Genomic DNA, 16,837 nt, shown 5'->3' with positions numbered 1-16,837 from the left:
TCCATAAATAACGTACTACATATAATAGAAATTCTTTATCTCCCATTTTCACTGTATCGAAACCTTATTTCGTTTTTTGAATTATTCCTGCGATGGGGAAGATAGTTAAAAATAAATAAATCAATTTGGGAACACGCGTCACTGCTGTTTTACAGCCTGTGTCATAGAGTAACCTCCTAAAACGAACGATTAATTAGACTGTACGAACACATAGAAAACAATCCAAAATTACCCGATGTCAAAATGTCAAATGTTAAATGCATTTACAGCACAGAGAATTCCGTGGAGATAATTAGAAAAAAAAAATTTGTGACAGCACAGATGAACAGAGTGGACTTATGAGGTCGAGACAGTTGAAACTGGAACAGTAAACACAGACAAACAACAAACTTACGACATAAAGACAAACCCAACGCTGATACTAAAAATATACTCTGGGCATTACAGTGACGATAGCAGCACAAAAAAAAGAAGTAGAAGATTCGCAAGACAATACATAAACTTTACTTTGTATAAAATTTACTATCTTTTTTTTTTATTTTAGTCCTATGACCACCTCTAGTACTCTTTCACGTGTGCAGCATAATTTCACCGTAAATGTGTTTAAACGATTATTTTCTTTTACAAGATCAGGGGCTTATCCCGGGGTCAAAGGAAAATGTTTGGGACATTTTGAATACAAATAATTATCCTTAAAAGGCTTCCTTTTGATATTTTCAGTAGGCACTGAAAAAAATTCAAGGAATTTATTAACACAAAATAAATAATAATTTATATATGTATTGCTATATCCCCCCCCCCCGTATTGTCTAGGAATTTTAGATTTGGAAAAAGTTTAAATTTTCCAAGTATTGTATGATTGTTACCATTGAGCTAGAATTAAAGCCTTCGAGAGAAACTTAAACCCAGCCCCGTCCCCAACAATTTAAAAAAAATCTAAGAACAACTTAATCGTGGTCATAACTGTAAACGTGATATTTCCATATGGCATAATTTGTAAGGTTAACAGTGTATTCTATTAGCAATAGATTTGTAAATTATGTCTTTTTTTAAGTGTGAAATTACGCATTAATTTTTTTTCTAAATTCTACCCTCCTCCCCCCAAATGGTGTGCGAGCCCAAAAGATTTTGCCACTACCCCCCCCCCCCCCCCCCCCAAACATTTCAAACCTAATTCTCAACAGCCCTGACTAGAGTACGAAAGAATATATTTGTAGAATTATTTTAGATTTTTACTAGCAAACCCGGCGAACTCCGTTTCGCTACCAAATGGCTTCGTTTTATGTAACATTTCGTTTGGTGATTAAAAGATGAAGAAATTTTTTTTTTTGTTTTATATTTGAAAAGGAAAATTTTTGTTTCATTTCACAACAGTAATGAATTCATCTCGATTACAAAAATGAAGTGTTATTTAGTTGAACTTCTCTAAGTAAATGAAAGTGAATCCAAAGTAAATACTGAATCGAAGCGTTATACGTGTCCGCAAATTATCCGTTTCATTGAAGTGCTCTTTGGTAAACCACATTTTTTGTTTTTTGGTCTGACGTTAACACAAACAAAGCGGATGGTTTCCCAACTCGTGAACACGCAACGTATAACTTCCCATGTGAAAAACAATGATTTTCTAAATTTATTCCGCAAACACTAAGCGATTGGCCTTGCGACTTGTTAATTGTCATTGCGAACGCAAGGCGAACTGGAAATTGCAATCGTTTGAAGTCAAACGGAAGATCAGTCGGAATCATTGGTATTCGAGGAATACATACATTTTTCACCTGCGTACTTTCCGTTAATAATGGTTGCCTCAATCAAATTCGGCATAAGTCTTTTTACCGAAAGTCGAGTACCGTTGCAAAGTCGCGGTGGATTCAAATTACGCAATATCATAATAACTGTACCAACTTTGAGTAGCAAGTTATGTGGTGGAAATCCTGGTAACTCCAGAGAGTTCAAAAACTCCGTTGGATAATTTACTACATCATCGGGATTTGTTATGGAATCAACGGATTTGTATGTCACCAAATCGCCAGAAATTTTTGATTGAATGGTGAAATTCAGTGCGTGTACATCATTATTCTTTGCGGCAAGAATTTCTCGTTGACTTAACCAAGCATAATTCTGATAATTCTCACTAATGTTTGGGAAAACATTTTCAATAAGAGCTAATTGAGAGTCTACAAATTGGCAAAAGTCGTTGGTAAGAGTAATTAATCCAGATGTCGCATCAACTGGGACTTTTCCATTTCCAACATCTAACAATTGTTTGGAAAATTGTGCAGCACTTTGATCATTTTGAAGTTGAACTCTCATATTAGTGGTTAGCGATAATGTTTTTACGTTATTCCATAAAGGTGATGCCTTCAGGCAAGCATTCAATTCATCTGCAGGCGTTCCACGGGGAATTACTGGCAACGTCTGCCTGAAATCGCCTGCCAACAATATCATCAAGCCGCCAAAGATGTTGTTATTTCGCAGAAGATCCTTCAGTGTGAAGTTAAGTGCTTCAAGTGATTTCTTATGTGCCATTGTGCACTCATCCCAAACAATGAGCTTGCATTGCATCAACAATTTTCCCATTGCACTGGATCGGGAAATATTGCATGTTGGAGTATCAATTGTGTTTAAATTGAGTGGCAACTTAAGCGCAGAATGTGCAGTACGACCGCCATCTAGAAGAGTCGCCGCAATTCCAGATGATGCTAACGCCAAAGCTATGTCACATCTTGATCGAATAGTGGCCAAAATCAATGAAATGACAAATGTTTTCCCTGTTCCTCCAGGCGCGTCCAGGAAGAATAGACCACCAGTGTTATTGTCCACCGCTTGCATTAATGTTTCGTATACTTGTTTTTGCTGTTCATTCAGCAACGGCACATTATTTCGAACGAATTCCTGCAATGTATCATCATTGTATTGCAGCTCTCGATTTAATTCTTGGTTGAATGCATCGTGCATCGATCGATTTGGCGCAATCATTCCTACTTCAATCAGTAGCTTGTTTGCAATAGTCAAGCATTGATCCTCAATCAGAATCAATCCTTCATTGTAGATTTCATCGGTTATTTGGATGTCAGGATTATTCGTTTGAATGCGCAAGCGATGCAAGATATCTTCACATATGTCGTCTTTGTATTTGTTCCATAACTGAATTGGTAGGGACAGGAAAAATTCGCGGGTTCAATGACCTGTAGGATGAACTCCATAGTTCTACGTACACTCGGTCAAATGCCACCCACTGATTGGCTGCTGTCTTGTGAGACGTTCCAGCGTAGCAGCCTGTGATTCGATAAAGCTTTGGTTGGGTGTTTCTCATTGGCCCAGAGTCATCCAGGTGAGTTGTGAGCCAATAGCAGATGCAGCACTGAGGTATAACGATTTGTATTTTAGCCTATCGCGAAATGAATTCGCGAATTTTTCCGGTCTCTATGAATTGGTTGTGAAGGAAAACATGTGGTGATGATAATTGCGAACATAGTTCGTATTTGTTACGCATTTGATGAAACAACTGAATCCGCAAGTGTTAAATCCCAATGAGAATCGTTCTCCAGCAAACCCAATAGTTGACATGCTTCTCGATATGTGGTGAATTTAACCTTAAACCTCAAATGCACGATCCACATAATTTACACAGTTCAACTTACGACCTTAAAGACAAATGCCTGTTGTTGAAATTGAATAAAAATTTTCACAATATACGTTATATGTTTTTTTTTTTTACTTTTTTTTCACAATTTCACAGTAAACACAATACCGGTTTGTCACATGAAATTAACTGAGCAGAGAACAATGAGTAGTTGATTTGATGGTTTCCAATTGAAATGTTAGGAAACGAATAACTTTTTTTTTTCTTTTTTTCACAATTTCACAGTGAACACAATACCGGTTTGTCACATGAAATTAACTGAGCAGAGAACAATGAGTAGCTGTCAAACAATGTATCACGCACCGGCGCCATCTACTTAAAATGTTGGTTTGTCCTGAATTTTCCTGAATTTTCTTTGCTATAAACCTCACGGAGCCCGAGACCTTTCCAACGACTGCAAAACCGTGAAAATCGGTTCGTGCGTTCTGCAGTTATAGCGTCAGGAAGGAAAACCCGACTTATTTTTATATAGTAGATTATAAAGCTGAAGAGTTTGTTTGGTTGGTTGTTTGTTTGTTTGAACGCGCTAATCTCAGGAACCACTGGTCCGATTTGAAAAATTATTTCAGTGTTGGATAGTACATTTATCGAGGAAGGCTCTAGGCTATATTATATTATCAATAACATTAGGGATCCTTACTAAAAGTCCAATTTAGAATCAAATGCATTGGAGGGGGTTAGATACATCATGCAGTACACGTACGAAGTGTGTGTTGACAATGCCGCAGGCGCTAGAAGTTTATTTCCTATTGCCTATTAACATTGTTGCCACGCACTAGATGCCTTATCATTCTTAATTTTCCCATACAAGTAAAAAAACACCCGTGTGATATTAACAACGAAGCAATCAGTACCCTCATATAGAATACATAGAGATAGTGTGATGTATATATGTAGATATAAAGAGATGAATACAGATAGAGAGATACATAGATATATAGGACTACAGATGTAGATAGAGATAAATATATATTTAGAGACATGGATAGATTATTTGTATATGTGTAACTAGTTCAAACATATTACAAAACAAAACTGAATGAGGCATTGCAATGCATGCCGAGCATTAGCTGGATAATGGAATCTTTTCAATATTAGTAATCCCTAATTTTTCAGTTTTTTTGTTCTATATTGCTTTATAGAGTCTAGATTACATACAGACCAGGTAAATAACTATAAACTGGCAGAACAACATCTGTCGGGATCTGAAAGTGATATAAATTATTTTGCTCACTTGACATTCAAATTAAGAAGACAATTACTAACTACATCTGATCTCTAAACAGTTCCCCTTCACCCTGTGTTCAGCCCGGGCAACGCGGGGTACTGCAGCTAGTAAGTTCATAATTTAACATATTATTTCAGAAAATAGATATAGGTATCGTATACAATATGTTGTGTCTTGAATTTTATATTTGGTACCAGCGCGCTGGCCTTTCTCCTTGTCCAACCAGCAGCGTAGAGAGCTCTGTTGAGATACTTCCTGCATTTCCCGCATATATAGCACTACCTGTTATGAATTTAATATTTAGTTCAGAGATTTGGCGTGTTGGAAATCGAATATTTGTTCGAGTAAACGCTCATTTTTTTCTTTATGGTATGAGTATTTCAACAGAGAGTAATATTTATTGATAAATATTATTATTGATTTAGCGTTAATTATTTATATACTGAGTAGTTTTTTTACTCTGATATATTTATTCGAGAAGTCAGTTAATTTTCTTCTTTATTCCCAAACAATAACACTTTTTATTTGCCGCATGCAAAAAGGTATGATCAATTCAAAAGGGTGATGAACAAAATAAATACACTATTTTTTAAATGTTCCCTTAGGTGCCTTAAGTGTAATTTTTGATTCTCAACCCATTACGTATGGCGGCACCTTCGTATGATTTATCCATGATTTGAGTGATGCACTCTGAGACGTGAATGATATCAACTGTGCTGAAAAGTAAAATTCAATAAATTGTGCATGTGTGAAGGTTTGTAGAGTGAAGCAGATGCCAAAAATATCCACCTCCGTGCATCTTCATTTATTTTTTTGTAAAAGTAAAAACTAAATAAGGTAAGGTCTGTAACATAAATAAAATGCAAAAATCGTTTTTCAAGTAACAAAATTTGTCATTATTTATTTTCAAAAATGGCGAATTTTCACACATGGAAGTAGTCCCAATAAATATGTTTGTTTGAGTTAAAGTGAGCTAAATTAAAAATACCATAAAATAATTAAAATAATTCTGTTTATTTTTTAATATTCATCCCGGCCGCGAAGTCGCACGAGCGAGCGGGTAACTTCGGATGTGTCCGGAAACTGATGGGGAATCGATTATTATATATATATATATTTTTTTTAGTTTTCCCAGGGAGGTAAGAGAAAATCGATTTACCTCCAAGAATAGATTTACATCCAATAATCGATTTACCTCCAACAATCGATTTACAGATTCCGGAAGGGGGGGGGGGGGACATTGTAAATCGATTCTGCCGACCACTCGGGCTGGCGACGGCGCTGCAGACAAATGATCACGGGTTGTATCATGGCTTCCCTGATTGACGGAGATCGGCCGCGCAAGAGGCGGAGGTTTCGTCTCCAACGTTGGTGCGCCACCAGCCTCTGCTCGGCCTTCGCCGCGCGAGGATCCATCAAACTTTCAACACATTTGCCGAGCGTTGTGGACAAGGACTGCGCATTGGAATTAATTAATGGGGAGGAACCTAAGGTTCAGTGACACCATATCAGTAGAGACTGGAAAAAATTCGCGGTTTCAATGACCTCCAGGATAGACTCCACGATCCTCCATGTGCTAGGACAAATTGCACCTGCTCATTGGATAATGACTCGTGACACGTGTCACCGGGGATGCTTGTGATTTGATGCTTCTTTTGTTGAAGGTTTTTCCACTGGATTAGAGTCCTTCAGGTAAACGGCGGTCCAATCACTGACTCAGAATGAAGGTAAACGAGTTTGGAGTCCAGCCTACCGCGAAATGAATCCGCGAATTTTTCCGGTCTCTACATATCAGTCCCCTAGCACAGTCGAAGTTCGCCTCTATTATCGTGCAGCTTAGCGTTCGAAATTAATAATAATAATAAAAAAGAGCATGGTGGCAAAAGTTTTTAACGTACGTCGCGTGAATGGAAGGATAAACAAAAAAAAAAGACAGTATATTATCTCCCTGCAGTGTCTGGTCCGTTCCACCAGCGATTGGCACTTTTTTTTTAATTTCACCTTTTTTTGTGGAAATTATCTCAAGATGTTCTTTCTTTTAATCGTCGTTTCTTTGCAATTACAATTGTATAAATACGCCATAAGCCTTGACAATGTAATTTTTCGCACTATATTTCGTAATTTTGTCTCACAGTTGTTATATCGTGACTTTTTAAAAAAAAACAATATATATTCAAACGTTAAATAGTCCACTATTAAATGCTCGAAAATAATGAAGAACGTCTTGAAAAACAACACTGCGTGTTAATTGTCTCTGGTCATTCAATAATCTTCCTTGCTGTGGATTCGATTCAATATACACAAGGATGGAAACCATATTGGCAGTGCCATTCGTATGAAGGTGCTCAATTGAATAGAGTTAGCAACAAAATTATCATGCTACAATTTAAATGTGCCTTAACATCTATTCACTATCAATAAATTTAATCCCATAATTAGCGCTGGAAAAATCGACACAACAGCTGTTAGGAGATTCATATTTGCAACTGAAGGCCAACAACTTGAATTATATTAATCAGATATACGCGGCCAAAACGTGGCAGACTAAGCCATGGCTCGCTAATTTATCACTGAAAAATGCTGAAACTATCTTTTCGCCACGGACTCGGCAGCAATGCTAGGAGGAACAGATTAGCAAAGAGCAATGAAAATGTTTACACTGTAAGCACATATAAACAGAACTCATACAGCGTTACAGAGTCAATCAGTGAGTCAGTGATTAGCGTATTTGTATTATATATCATAACTCAGTTTGTTTATTGAAGTTATACTTCTAATGCGACTTCCAACAAGGTTGCGTTAAACGTTTAACGCTCCTGGGGAGGGGGAATAGAAAGAGACAGAGCGAGAGTGAATGCGTGGCACTCGAACACATGCGCGAGCGTTAGCAACGAGTAGCGTCCAATATTCCAACGCAAGAGGGAGAGAGAAAGAAAGATACACAAAGGTAGAAAGTAGGAGAGAGAAAGAGAGTGAGTCGGTAGATCCCAAGCACATGCGCGTGGTATATTCTTGCTATGCAGCGAAGTAAACAGTGTGAGCGTCGTGAAAACCAAAGGGGGAACTACCATTGATGCAGTTTTTGCAAGAAATATTGAAAACATTTCGTATCTTACTTTAGTTATCATAATCCCGTTGTAAATGTTATAGATTTGGATATTTCTCCACTCGAAAATGATAATTAAAAGATGCGATCAATTGTGAATTGTAAGCAATGTTAATAAAGTTTGTCTAAAATAAACAATATGATTTCACTAAAAATCAATTTCTACCCCTTCCTATTTTCATTTCCACATTACGAAGTTTCACTTCTTCCGCGCGGAAGGACTCCACGCACTATTTTTTTAAAATTCATTTCGGATTTTAAAGGAACCTTTGTAAATTATGTTTTGTGGCTATTTCCCTCTGCACAAGGTCCAAGTGTGTTGATTGGCTTGTTCAATCAGGCGCGAATTTCAAAGTCAGCATTGTTAGAAGGCTTGATTTTGTTTTTAGTTATGCTAGCAACACTAAGCAGACTAGTGCAAAGATTATGGCTTTTTTTTTTTGCGTCGTATTTTTGGGAAAGGCCTGGGTTAGTCGGATCCAGGCCAAGTCACTGGAAGTGTTTGTGATTTAATCGCACAGTAAAGAAATGATATATCTGTATTTTTATTGTCAGGGCTTGCTTTGCTGCACGAAACTTATGCCATTATTCTTAGGTGAGTACGCCACATATCCGACTGACTCAAAAGCTTTTGAGTATCAGAAACAATCTCTTTTCTATTGTGAATTATTCCATTGGCAAGTCCAAACTACAAATAATTATCTGACGTTATTTTCATTACCATTAAATTGGTATTTTAATATCTGTGACTGTATTGAAATTATTGAAGCTTCATAGCCGAAGTTAATTGGTCCATATTTACATTTTCTTTTTGTTTCACGACTGATACTGGTCCGGAGGAGTTTAGTTAAAGGCTCAACATAATAAATTCATAAAAAATTTGTAGGAGCTGTGTTTGAAGTCTGCAGACAACACTAGTACAGTAATTAAATGTGCTTCAGGATTTATGTGTGTTGCTACGTCCATTGTCTTAATAGTTTTTTTTATTGCGTGGTATTATTACATAAGTGTTTTTTTATGTTTTCATACCATGTAAGTGTAAGATATTTTTTTGTGTGTGAATGTTTTTTTATGTCACACTTAGGCAATAGGAAAATAATATAACTACCCACACTATTGAAAGATTGGTTTAATTTTTTCCTTAATAAATTATTTCTTATTTTAATTACAGAGAATTTTTCATTTTATCAAAGATGATTATTATGGTGCCGAAATACTAAAATATTTTACGCACATACACACACACACACACATAATTATATATATGCTATAAGAAAAATCGCATTCGACAATAGCTAAAGTTTTTCTATAAGAAGTTGCAAGAACGCGAATTATTCGGATTTAAAACTCGAATTCAATGAAGTTAGGTTTATTATTGACAAGAAGGGCTTTTATCCTAACATACCGATGCTGACTGATTTCTAGAAGAATACATTGAGTAGAATTGACAAAACAAATTTCGTATTAATGCAAAGGGTATTCTTATGGTTAAAAAAACTAAAACAAAAATTTTAATCTTAACAGTGATTGAAAATGGAATGTATTTATTTCACGGTTGAAATCCAAGGTCATGGATTAATGCAATCGAGTTTAAAGTTGGTTCCTGTGCTCCCGTCCACGGAACTCATTTGGCCAGAACCTTCTACATCAATTACTTACCTGAAAAATATGTCTTGCAAGACAGGTAACGGATTATGAAGTAAGACATTCAAATGTTTGATGCATGTTTATCCATGGGTGATATGGGATGGCATGACAAAGTGAGTGAAGCATTCCAAAAATATTTAAAAAAAAATACAAAATCTTATAGTAACACGAAACTAAAATATTCACTACAATACACTCTAAAACATATAAAAAGGTTGAAATTGTTCCAAATCAGAAGAAATTTAATTTATTTGTATGGAACTGATATGAATGACATTAAATTTTTTACGATGAAGTCATTTTGTTTTTAGACAAAAATTATAATTTTAACATTCTAAACATTCATAAAAGTTTATATTCCTTTTTTGTTCATATGGTTTTAGCCATTTTTAGTATTAAATAGAACAATTTTTGATTCGGACAATCTTTTTAACTGTATGTTCTAGCATAAGAGTTTATGAAATAAAATAATATAACATATAAAGACATATTTAACTATAGATTTCTCGAAATATAAATTATTTTTAACTATAGTTTTTTCTTTGAATAAAACACATTTAAAATTGTTATATTTAATAAAGGTGTAATGAAACAAAATTTCTGTATTATATTAAATTGTTACACAATTTAAGTCTACGTTCTAGTTCAGTTGCACAAATTCCTCGATTAATCTGGTTGGCAGGGCGCATGGCGAACTATGAACGTTTGCGCATATATAACTATAAACGCATGCTTCCCACGGAGGGTTTTGAAGTCACTTCGCTGAGATCATGCTCCTTTCAGCCAGTGAAGTAGTTCCTAATGCGCGCGGAATTTAAATCTGCTTGCTACTATTCGCATCTGTAACTTTGCTTTTCCGTACATGTGTCCCTTAAAAAATTTATTTTAGGGTGGGGGGGGGGGGATTTTCCTGCCACGTATTAAATTAAAACTCAGAATTTCCGAATATACTAAATATATAGGCAGGTACACGGATTAGATAATTGCAATAATCGTATAACTGCCAATTAATTTTTGTGCTGAGGCAAGAAATATGTTTAAAAAATATTTTTTTTAAATCATGCGAGTTAAAAAAATCATTAATTGAAATTATATTTAATGTGATTTTTGAGCTGTTTATAGGGCAAAGTACCTTAGTATAAACGTAATGAAGCCTTTCTTCTCTAAGAAATTGGTTTCTAAAATTAGTGAAAAATTTACAAGCAACATTAGGAGTTGTGTTGGTGTCTAGTTTATTTAATTTTTACCTTATGTATTAATACTATGAATGTTAAGTTTGCTTATAATTCATGGGAATTAAGTTTTTTTGCAGTTGCTTAAAAATAATCAGTGACGTTTGTATGAGTGCAGTGTATAGTCAGAAAGTTAGTCTTAAATAAATTGAAGATTCAAGTCTTTAAGGATGGGTGTACTTAATTTTTAGTAGGCCTGTAGACTCTATTTATTGCTGCTAAGTCCTAAAGAATAATTTAATTTTTTTTATCAAGATAAAAATATGAATAAAATACTTAAAACTAAGTAAAAGTATACATTTTTATTTTGAATCCGTAAATTTATATTTTTATAATCATTATTTATTTTTATTTTAGTTTAACTCATTATTTATTGGTTATATGGGTTCAGGTAACATATTGATTACTCTTTATGGACAATTTCTTCAAGAATCTTTGGACTATTTCTTTAAGAATCTTAATTTTTATCTGTTGCATTTTCAAAGCAAAAAAAAAATATTGAAAGTTACGGATGGAGAATTGAAGTTTTAAAATAATATTATGATAAGTTACATTTTTATAATGGTTTATAATGTTTTTAATACGTCAAACACTGCATAAATATTTGAGATTAAGTTTTTTTAAATTCAAATAACAAATAATAGCTTAATGTGATTAGTACTAAAAGATTTATCAGTTAATTTTTGAATCTCTATATGTTCAAATACATAACAACTAAACGGTAACGAACCATAATATCTATATTCTCAAATAAATAACATTATTTTTTTAAGTTTTACAATTTAATTACAATTAGGATAATGAAATGACTTACCTTGTGTGAGTAATCAAGCCAGGAAGAGTAGTAAACTAATTAATAATCCTATATTTGTAATTTTGTAGCATAAAATAGGATAATTATATATTATGCATAAACTTAGTGACTATCCTTTTAAAATAACACAGTTAAAAAAATCAAAATTTGAAAGATTTTTTATTTACATAATTAAAACAACCAAAGTGTTTATTCTAAAATGTATTTAAGTATATAAATCTGAGTTATATATTTCAAGACATAATATATAATTATTTAAATAAGTGGCTACTTATCCAAAAAAAAAAAGTTATAGCAGAAACTAAAAACAACGAAGCACATTGAAAATGGAACGTTAAAAGTTATTGAAATAATGTAAAAAGTAATCTTTATTATTTTAAAATTATATTACTAAATCTTCCTTACACCGATTTGTTTTGAACCGTAGCTATATGAATTGACAAACTAAATAGATACTCTTCTTTTAAGAAACAGATCTAAGAGAATTTTTAATCGGATAATGGTGATATTGTATATCTAATAAGGTTTAGATAGTCTTTATATAGCAATCTTATGAATATTGCACTATGAGATTGTTTATTTCGTAACCGTTAGATATATAACTGGAACACATAAATTATGGGAATAGTTTTTTTTTGTTTTTCTACGCATATAATTATTTTAACATTTTTTGCTAACTATCGCTTTATTCTGTTATGCATTTGTCCGGTAGTAGTTGTATAGATAATTGATTATTGAAAGAATATGAATAGTTATATTTGTGTGTAAAATAAATTTGTCTTTATATATAAAAAAGTTAATTATTATTATTTCACTCGAGACGAGATTATGTGACATTGGCAGCCCTAAATTCATTAGCCCTCGATCAGTCCCGAACATTTCCGATTTTTCGTTAGTCACTCGATCAGCTAGCTATGTTCGCGATGTTCGCGATGTTCGCTATGTTCGCTACGTTCGCTACGTTCGCTATGTTAGCGATGTTCGCTATGTTCGCTGTGTTCGCTGCGTCAGGTGGCGAGACAGGATAGTCTAGTTCGCGATGTCGGAGAGACGCTTGCCGTGGTATTGAGTGATGATTCAGACGATTATGACATTCTGTTGGCTCTCACAGTATGTAAACGTAAAAAAAAAAGAAGTGGGTTCATGAAGTTAATACAAAAAGAAAATAATTTGGAAAACTAAATCACGTGATGAACCAGTTTCTTGCGAGTATGAAACGAAATTTATGTATAATTTCAGAATGAATACAACTCAGTTTGATTGCATTCTCTCGTAATAAAATCTCAGGCATTATCCCGCATATCCTGCTTTCTATAGTCTTCTATAGATTTATTCCATAAACATAGATATTTTCGTGCTTCTTCAATAAAATTTTCCATCGACATGATACTAATTTAAAGTAAACGCAGAAGTACAGCACAATTCCGCGCGAAAATTATGTTTTTGTTTTTTTATGCGCATGTGCGAAGAAAGCGACGTTTTAGAGAAAAATAGCCGGGAACCAAACTCCTGCTGGCGAAGTCGCCAACATAGCGAACAAAGCTTTGTGTTGTGGCCAGTGACGGCTGAGATGCAGCTGGCTGTATTTTACTCGCGTATCGAACATCGCGAACATAGCGAACATCGCGAACATAGCCAGCATAGCGGCCTGGGTGGCCGTGGCTTAGATCCTGCCTAACTGCGAATTTTACGTGGATGAAAGCCACACATCCCCCCCCCCCCGGTATCATGCCGTGTAACCTAATTGCCTAAATTATCCCTGCTGATCGTTTATGTTAAGAGTTGCAATTATAATACTGTCTTTGAATTTTTACGACAGCATAATACTGCGCTAGTCTTGCGTAATCATTTGAATGTTTATGTAAATTTGTATACTTATATTTATCATAGCACATTTTGTCTGTACATCCCTGCGCCGGATATTTCCTGCATCAAACTTTTCGTGCGTTGTGACGTACTGTTACGTCTTTATTACTCATAATATTTATAACTTTATCCAATCCAAATATTTAATATATTTATAACCAAACTAGATTGCTCTGTTCTCTATTTCTTGCTTAAATGTTTCATGCTGTACGTTTTAAGACATGTACTATGTTCCGACGCCCCTACAATGAAACGTAATTTTATTCTTGATTAAATTTATTCCGTGAGCAAGAATGAACAACTCTAATATTTTTTTTTTCCGAGCACGTGGCTTTGATCTCGGGGAACATTTTTAAAGTTATAATCATTGTTTATCGATTTTCAGATGTTTGTGTTCCGTCTTACCTCTGTGGCGAGTTGATTGTTGCTAAACATTATTTCTTTGTGATATTTATCACGAATGTAATAAATAAAATGGCAGGCGTAAAACATCCGTCCGGCTCCCTTGTAATTCTGTTTTTCATTTACAGTTCAACATTCACGAGTCCCTGCTTCTCTAACATAGCTTAAAGCCTTGTTCAGCGCATATATTTTCTAGTCTTGTGGTACTGTTCGACTCCCGGACGGTGTAAAATGATGTTAATTCTGATAGGAAAAATTCTTATGTTGTTGAATTGTTATTACGGTGAGGTAGACTGATTTAACATAATATTTTGGACATACAAATTTCCATACCTACGGAATTGACAACAAATACGAATACATAAACTCACAGATAACAAGCCAATATTTTTTTAATTTTTTTTATTTTAAGTGCTAACATGCTTAGGCAACACAGAGAATTTCGTGAAAGGAATTCAGTCAGAAAAAAATAACTTCTGACAACACAGTGACAGATGAACATAACAATGAAACTGAACAGATAACTTTAGACGACACGGACAAACACAGTAGGCATTTATTTTTATGACGAAACATTTTTGACGTTTCGAGAACCGACAACTGTTCCCGATGTTTGTGCCTAACGTCAAATCCCTAACCTTCGCAGGTGTTACGTGGTCCAAATTATCTGTTTAGATTCATCAAAATTTTCGTCAATTCCGGAGGATTTTATTTTTTCTATGACAACCTTCAAAACACAGTAATGCTGTATGTTCAACATATTATGTTCAATGAAGATAGTCATTGTAACATTGAAAAAATGATGTTGAACTTATACAAAAACTTATATAATTAATAACAAGTAAAAATTAATAAAAATTTTCAAGAGGATTTTGGGTTTTGTGGCAATTTCAACCAAGTAAAATTTTAACACGAATGTGCATTTGAGACATCTGGCACCATCTGTTAAAAAAAAAAAGTTATGAAAGAACTTTCATGAGTGTTTCGCTAAAAAAATTCCAATGACGGATGTATGGATCTAGTCAGCTGGTGTGGGTGCGTGTGTATACGATTAGAAGGGTACAAATATTTCATTGAATTTATGTTATTTAAATATGATTTTTATAAACATAATTTTTTATGAATTTTATTTTATTTTACAAAATTTAGAATATTACATTTAGAAAAAACGTAAAAAATTTGTTCAGCACTCGTAAATATTAACGTTTATGAACAATTTTAAGACATAGTTTTTATTTTGATATTAAATGTATTAAGTTATTTAAGTATATGTATTTAAAACTCATTAATGAATGAATTTTGAAATAATGTTAATGTAATTTTAATTTACATATAGGTATTACACTAAAATACATTAAATTTTAATGACGCGTAGGAATAGTTTTGGTTTTGGTAGGGTTGAAAGTTCAATAATTGTACTCATATGCTTGAATCAATATATTTCAGTAATAATCTTATTTATTTTACATAATAATTATAATATTTTTTATATTTTCATATTAACAACCTTCGGTTTCTCTTCTTCACTTTTTTTCCTTGTTTCAGGGGCAAAGTGATGATAAATATATGAAAGACAGTTAAAATATTTTTTTTCCTCCCATGCAGTCAGAGACAACAGCACAATTACAAAAGAAAGTCGATGACTTCAGCTATGTCTAGTGTAACAGGGTGTTTTTGTGTCGTTCTGTTGCATGTATGCGAAGTACGTGACGATGATTTTGAGGAATGATTTGTGGTTTTTGTGGAGATGGGAAGGGGGGGGGGGGGCAAAGAGAAAGTTTCATTTTAAAAGGTAAAGAGTTGCCTAACATGAAGTAGAAGTGACAAGCAGACAAAGTCAGCACCAAAAAACTGAAACAACACTGGATTGTTAGATTGTCACAGAGAGACAGAGTTACCAACATCACTAGTCATAAAACAGAAAGGCTGTACCATCGAAGCTGTTTGATATTTCGCTAACTGAATCAGGCTTTTCTTCAAGCCTCTATGAAATTAAAAATGCTATTGTTTTAAACCAACTCCAGGTACAAGGTCATTTTATTGATTCAAAATGAGTTCAGAAAATTTTAGGCTCTTTATCAAAATAAAATTAAATATAATTTATGTAAAAATTTAGTTTTACATATTTTTAATTAATTTAGATTTTGGTGGTGCAGTTAATAAATAAACATTTAACGTTGTGAAATTTGCAGTCAACCAAACAATTAAAAGTAATGATAACATAAGCTGCTATTATACTAAATCACGCTTCTCAAAAATAATTCCTTCTCTGTGGCAGGAAGAACCGTTTTATTTTGTTATTAATAGGTGTTAGAATATATATATATATATATATATATATACCCCGGTAAAGATATATATATATCTTTACCGGGAGGGAAAGTTTTCACTGGACATTTTAGTAGTGTTTTTATAGTCACCATGCAATATTAAAAAAGAAGTAACATATTATTTGATATAATATATAATGTTTTGGTCTAACTGTAAGTACACATGCGAATGACAAGTAATGAGAAGGCTGAGAGTCCATAGCATATTACGTTCGTACTCACCCTTGAGATTCAAATACACAGAAATTAGACATTAACATTTTTTTTTTTGAATCTACAAAAGTGTCCAACCTTTGTGTAATTGTTTTTTTTACATTCAAATCTGAGTTTGTATTTATATTTCGCACATCCGCAAAGAATTTCTGTGCAATACCAAGTCAAAGATTATTTTCAGTCTTTTGATTTATTTGCACACGGATGTTAGATCTGGCGTGTAGTTACAAACCTGCTTAAACACTATTTATATTATTGTATATAATTGTTTATCATTGCGAAGAAAATTAGTCCTATAGAACAACGGGGCAGCCAAAGCTTGATGTGAAACGCCAATTTAGTGCAAAATAAGATGA

Source organism: Bacillus rossius, chromosome 16 (genome assembly GCF_032445375.1).
Source record: "Bacillus rossius redtenbacheri isolate Brsri chromosome 16, Brsri_v3, whole genome shotgun sequence".
NCBI lineage: Eukaryota > Metazoa > Arthropoda > Insecta > Phasmatodea > Bacillidae > Bacillus > Bacillus rossius.
This window is presented reverse-complemented; position numbering follows the sequence as displayed.